This window comes from Pleurodeles waltl, unplaced genomic scaffold, assembly GCF_031143425.1.
Source record: "Pleurodeles waltl isolate 20211129_DDA unplaced genomic scaffold, aPleWal1.hap1.20221129 scaffold_67, whole genome shotgun sequence".
NCBI lineage: Eukaryota > Metazoa > Chordata > Amphibia > Caudata > Salamandridae > Pleurodeles > Pleurodeles waltl.
This window is the reverse complement of record NW_027150384.1, coordinates 1,201,286-1,208,153: the sequence shown is the minus strand read 5'-3', so window position 1 is coordinate 1,208,153 and position 6,868 is coordinate 1,201,286. Positions and strand designations below refer to the sequence as shown.

General features: G+C 48.4%; 1 non-coding gene across 1 annotated transcript; it reads left to right on the top strand.

The window, feature by feature from the left end:
* The first annotated feature begins 2,441 nt into the window (after nt 1–2,441).
* On the top strand, nt 2,442–2,514 carry TRNAF-GAA (transfer RNA phenylalanine (anticodon GAA)). The gene has a single exon. It is a non-coding gene; the product is annotated as a tRNA-Phe (tRNA).
* Nucleotides 2,515–6,868: the final 4,354 nt, after the last annotated feature.

Below are 6,868 nucleotides of genomic sequence, written 5' to 3'. Positions count from 1 at the left end.
CAGACTCAACCCTCACAACCAGGGAAGAGGGGGTGAATTCTGAGAGACCAGATAAGTAGACGCCCCCTGGCGGAGAGGTCGGGCATTGCACCTATAAGTGCTCCTTAAACCCTGTCGCCCTTTCATGCTGCTCTGGAGCAAACACCGGTCCAGCCCTAACCGGGCATTATCTCTCATTAATGCTATACCCTGACGTCATAACTATTTGGTGTCCGTGTCTATATCGAATTTATGTGGTCAAAAACCCCAACTCATCTGTGACTGACCTCTAAATAATTTACAAATATCTCTGAAAGAGAAACACATTTGTCTTTTTCTAATAAAAACCTTTAAGGCCCGGGTGAAATAGGGATTAGAGTTGCATTAAATTAACAGGCTCAGACCGTCGCAAGTAATAATGTGTGTAGAGTTGTGTGAAGGCTGTTGCCTTTCTCTCTGCAGCTTTGAATAAAAGGAATCAGATATTTCCTAAAATGAGACTCTCTGTGTCAGAAAACCAACCTCCTCCTCCTGTTCTCTGGGATTGCCAGGCTGTGTCCAAGGGAAATACGGACAAAAATAATATACAGAATACTGTACATCACGAGGGATGGTGAACACAACACATCCCACATAACCCTCACACACATCTGGCTCGTTGGTCTAGGGGTATGATTCTCGCTTAGGGTGCGAGAGGTCCCGTTTTTAAATCCCGGACGAGCCCTTTAATATTTTATCATATCACTAAATGGATAATTTGAAAAGTAACAAACTAAAAAACAAGCGCTTTTAAGATAAAATACCCTGGGACGGTTTTGTATTTTAAGCCATCACGTGTCGCGCTGCAAGGAAGAAACGGAGCCCTGGACCAAGAGGCAGCTGCAGGGGCCGCCGGGAGGCAGGTCTCCATCACTGCCACATCAGCACCCGGGACATTTGTTAATGTTGCTTGGAGACGAATCTTATTACACCGGGGGCTGCACGTCTTTTGTTAAACCACACTGTGGGAGACAGCAGGGTGAGACGTGGGAGTGCACGAGTGTGAGACACACTGGGCAGGGGGAGGGGATTGTGAGGTCACCAGCAGCCGGGCAGAGTCCCGGGGCACAAGCTGGGGGTGGGCGCGGGTGAACGGAGCCCCCACCCTGTTTTTAGAGCGTGGGCTCCGTTCCCTGTACCGGAGGCTGGCAGAGGCCGAATAGTGCCACCTTGGACTCCATTAAATTAATTGTACAACTTTACTTTGGCACAGAAGTTTTGAATGAAGTGCTTAGAGGCTCCGTCGTTCTGTTTAGCACAGTTAATTTGACGGGTATCTTTGGTGGCACAGCGATGGCAGAGGCTTATTTAGAGGTTTATTATGTAGCACGTCTTTGTGAGGGGTATATTTCGGGGCACAATAATGACACCAGGAATACTTCGAAGTGTTAGTCCGTGGCAGTGGTTGTGATGGGCATATTCTGGGCAAAATGATTCTAATCTGATATTCTGTCTCACTCTCCTGCCATTGAGTGTGGGCGGAGGGGTCCCCCATAGCGGCCACGTTTTCCAGACCCATCGTGATGTGTTGCTCCAGTCCAGTTTTATTTCTTTGAATTCTCGGACTTGTAGTCCTGTTTTATCATAGACTAAAAAAGACTACAAGTCCCAGAAGTCAAAGGAAAAATATGGCCTGGAGCAGGAGATGACGCATGGACCTTGGGAACTTGACAGGGCTGGTATCGACTTCCTCCACTGTCAGAGGGCCACTCAGGTACCTGGACCGGTGCAATGGACCCCTGGCTGAAGCGGGCACCCAGACCTCTGTGGAGAAATGTGTCTAGTAGGCTGTCTCCGGATGCTTGAGGGGGTGTCGCCTCTCTCACGCCCCCTGGGCTCTAGGATGGATCTACATAACCTGAAGAGTTTATATATAGCCAGCTAAAAAGAAATAGCAATGATGGAAGGAGACAATAGACCCTACAATTTAAATTCTCGAAACTTCCTTGTGCTTGATAAGAGGACGGTGTGATCCATGACCTGCCTGCTCGTGAGACGCACGTGTAATACATATGACCCGTACTGCCCTGCTCTGCCCCCTCGCGAGTGTCTGTACTTATACACATGGGCACTGGAGTAACAAAGGCCCCCGCGGTGAAGAGGGAGAGCGAGCTCTAGGGGCCCTAGAGCTCCCGCGTGAGTCCGGAGGGGGCCCCTGCGTGCACTGTGCAGGGAAGTACGGGAGGGGGCATGAAAGGGTGGTCCCGTGCAGGGAGAGGTCAGACACCTGTGAGGCTGGCGGCACCGGCAGGTGATGCTGGAGTCAGCTGGTGACTGAGGTCCGATGACAGAGCAGCCCTCCCGGCCAGGCTTTTTAGGGTGGGTTGGGGGGGGGGGGCACCTGTAAACTCTTCACTACTGCACTGGACCTCCAGGGTGTTTTCCGTGCGGATCAGCACAGTCACTAAATGCGATCACAGGCCGCCGAAATAGCTCAGTTGGGAGAGCGTTAGACTGAAGATCTAAAGGTCCCTGGTTCGATCCCGGGTTTCGGCAGAAGTGTTTTATCTGTTCTTATCAGGCAAACATTGCATCACATTATTAGAAACCTGGAGAACCACAGGCTCTCGTATTCCACCTGTGCCCTCCTTCCACGCCACTCGCTTCTTCCCTTCTTTATCCCTCTTCCTCCCCACCTTCCTTATCTGCACTCCCTCGCTTCCCGCCCTTCATTCCTCCCGCCCTCATTGTCATTATTTCAGTCTCATCAACTTGTATCATTCCGGCACAATCATACTGCTAGCTTGGGAGTTTCCAGGTCTCCAGACACTGTATGCACACTCACGAGGAGTGAGTGACTCCACAGTCCCACTCTTGATGTGACTCACACACTGCAGGCACACTCACACCCAGAGTGACTCCACAGTCCCACTGTCTGCGATGTGACTCACACACTGCGGGTGCACTCACTCCCAGTGAGTGACTCCACAATCCCACTCTCTGTGGTGTGATCCGACACTGCGGGCGCACTCAACCAGGAGCGGATGCGTGGCTGGGTGGGGCAGCAGGGATGAGGGGAGGGGATGAGGGAGAGATGGGGGGGGGGCACGGGAAAAATAATCAAAGAATAATTTTTTTTTTTAAAACGTACCTCTGCTCCCGTGCCATGCGCCGCTCCTCTCCCGTCGCTGCTGCAGACACAGGCTCCCAGCCTGCCCTGCGCCGATCCTGACAGCACTGGCTGGGAGCGCCCTTGGAAGCGCCCAGCCAGGGCGCTTCCTGGCAGACTGGGAGATTGTGCTGCTCTCTCCAGCCTGGCAGCAGTGCGCATGTGTGTTTGGCCGCCTGAGACGGCTGGCTACACATACCTGGGCAGTGAGGGGGAGTGCACAGAGCACTCCCCTCGGCCCGTCACCCCCCAGTGCCCCGCCCCTTTTACATAGAAAGGATAATAAACCGAGTTTATCATCCTTTCCCTGTAGAAGGATTTGCAGCGATTGCTGCTGGCGGGGGGATGCTCCTCCCCATACTGAGGAGCCGCCCCATGTTTTCTTTTGCATTTGGATAAATTAAAGATTAAAAAAAATCTGTGTAGTCCGTGTTTTATGAATGATATATGCAACATTTCGGACAGTAACTATGCATTGGTCCCTCAACAACCTCGCTTATTACAGACCCGTCTCACACGGTGAGATCTCACACATTTGAGCTGTGTCTGTGGTGGGCCTTGGGAGAGGGTTCAGCATCCTCCAGAACCGGGGGTCTCCCTGTAACGCAGCCCCTGCAGTTTCTGCATCTTCATCCCCCAGACCGCCCTTTAACCACCCACTGAACATCTAAACGCCGAGGAAAACACGTGCAGGTTTGCAGAGCCAGGATCCATCCATCTCTCACTATAACAAATAATGGTGGTTTTACCATTTGTTTTTTGACACTCAAACCGCCAGGCACTCAGTCCTGGTCATATGTGAGGCTTTCATCCTACCTGACTTTTTGTTTTACAAGCATGATTTTTCTTTCTGGGAATTGCACTTTCTTACATTATTATGTGTTTATTTTTTATCGTTATAATGATTATTTGTTTGCTAAGGGCACGTGGCTTAACATTAGCTGATGGGACCAGTTTAAGGTTGTACAGGCCACTGTTGTTTCACAAATCACAAATCATTGAAAACAGAGCTCTCAAGTCTCCCACTGTGCTCTAAGTGATGCTCTAGGCCGGGCCTTCTTCCCATTGTAATGTCAAACTCATTATAAAGAGACATTGGCAAAGCCAGTGGGTCTCACCCATGCACGAGCTATTGACTTTGCCAATGTGTTTTTCATCCATAATGTACATCAGCATGGCTGCTGTTCAGCATGGCTAAGTTAGTGCCAAAGAGGAGAGTGGCGTGGAGTGGCGTGGAGTGGCGTGGCATAGTGTGGAGCAAAGTGTCATAGAGTGTAGTGGTGTAGCATGGAGTGGAACGACGTAGAGTAAAGTGGCCAAGAGACTAGTGTCGTAGAGTGTCATGGAGTGTGGCAGGATGGAGAGGACTAGAGTCAAGTGGCGTAGAGTGTCATAGAGTGGAGAGAGGTAGAATGTCATAGAATGGAGTGGAATAGTGTGGAGTGGCATAGAGTGAAGTAAAGTAGCATAGAGTGTCATAGAGTGGAGGGGTGTAAAGTGGCATATAGGGTCATAGAGTGGGGTGTTTTAGAGTGGAGTGTAATAGAGTGGAGTGCAGTGGCCTAGTAGAGTGGAGTAGAGTGTCATGGAATAGAGTGTCGTAGAGTGGAGGGGCGTAGAGTGGAGAAGAATGTCGGAGATTAGAGTGGAGTGGAGTAGAGAGTTGTATAGTGTTAAGGAGTGGTTTAGGTGGAGAAGAATGTCATATAGTGGAGTGGCATAGAGAGGCATGGCATAGAGTGAAGTGTCATTGAGTGGAGGGAGGTCATAGATTGTCCTGGAGTTGCGTAGAGTGGCAAAGAAAGGAGTAGAGTAGAGTAGAATGGAGTAGAATGTCATAGAGTGGAGTGGCATAGAGTAGCATAGCATAGAGTGGAGTGTCATTGAGTGGAGGGCTCTCATAGATTGTCCTGGAGTTGCGTATAGTGGTGTAGAGTGGTATAGAGTGGAGTGTCATAGAGTAAAGTGTCATATAGTGGAGTGGAGTAGAGTGCCATAGAGTGTTGTGGAGAGTCATATAGTAGAAGATCATAGAGTATAGTGGCGTAAAGTGAAGCAGAGTGGCGTAGAGTGGAATAGAGTGACAGAGTGTTGAGTGGAGTACAATGGAGTGGCATAGAGAGGCATAGAGTGGAGTAGAGTGGAGTGGCATTGAGTGGAGGGAGGTCATAGATTGTCCTGGAGTTGTGTAGAGTGGCATAGGTAGAGTAGAATGGAGTAGAATGGCATAGAGTGGAGTGTGGGAGAGTAAAGTGTCATGGAGTGGAGTAGAGTAAAGTGTCAGAGTGGAGTGGAGTAGAGTGCCATAGAGTGTTGTGGAGAGTCATATAGTAGAGGATCATAGAGTAGAGTGGCTTAAAGTGAAGCAGAGTGGCGTAGAGTGGAATAGAGTGACATAGTGTTGAGTGGAGTACAATGGAGTGGCATAGAGTGGCATAGAGTGTAGTAGAATGGAGGCGAATAGAGTGGAGTGGAGTGTCATAGATGGAGTGGAGTGATGCAGAGTGGAGTAGAGTGAAGTGGTGTACAGTGGCATAGAGTGTCGAAGAGTGTTTGAGAGTGGAGTAGTGTAGAGTGGAGGGGCAAAAAGCGGCATAATGTAAACTGAAGTTAAGAGTCATAGATTGGAGTAAAGTGTTGTGCAGTGGAGTGGCAAAGCGTAGAATGTAGTAAGGTGCTAGAGTGGCCTAGAATGCGTGGAGTGGAGTAAAGTGGCACAGAGTGTCTCTGAGTGGAGTGTCGTAGAGTGGCGTAGAGTGGAGTGACATAGAGTGCTGTGGAGTGCCATTGAGTGGAATGTCGTAGGATAAAGCGGAATAGACGGAAATAGGATCTAGTAGGGTGGCCTTGAGTCATATGGCATAGAGTCAAGCAGAGTGTCGTAGAGTGTCATATAGTGGAGTAGAGTGGAATGGAGAAGAGTGTCGTGGAGTGGAGTGGTGTGTCGTATACTAGAGTAGAGAATAGTAGTAAAATATAATTGAACTATCCATCTTTTGTCAAATTAATTTGGGAACTTCCCCTGTAAAATGACATTTAAATCGTATTTAGTTTCCACCACTATTGCAGCCCTAAAATGTTTAAAATAAACTATTTGCCGCTATTTCCCTAAAATGTATTTGATGGAAATGCTCCAAGGTCCTTGTGAAGTTATATTAAATTTGTGGTGAGTTAAATGAAGACTTAATTTATGAAGTTGGGCGGGATTAGGAAACTCCACACTTTTCAGAGTAGGTTAAGTCTCCTAACTTTACTTGAGATAAGGTTTATCCTTTGTGGCCTTCCATGTATGATGTCTTGATGCAGAGTGTCTCATGTAGGACATCCTCCAGCAAAAACATGGAACGAGGGTACCCAGGACTCAGGTAAGAGGAGTGGGATGGAGGGCTCTGAGCTGAGGCCAACTTACATTTATTTGTTTAAAGAACTTCATAAGCTTTGTATTTCGCAAAGCTGGAACAGTTTAGAAAATACACAAAATTGCAAATTAGCTGGCTACAACTGAGTCGTGCAGAGTAGTCTAGTGGTGTAAAGTGCAGTGGCATAGAGTGGTGCGGAGTGGAGTAGTGTGGTGTGCAGCTGTGTAGAGTGGTGAAAAGAGCAGAGTGGTTGTGGTGTTATTACTATTTCTTTATTGTGTTTATCTCAGCATGGTTTCCCTTTATATGTATTGTGTTTCTTTTAGTGATGTATTTCTCTTAGTTGGTTTCTCCCAATGCTTCCCCTGCCTTCCTTTAGGCT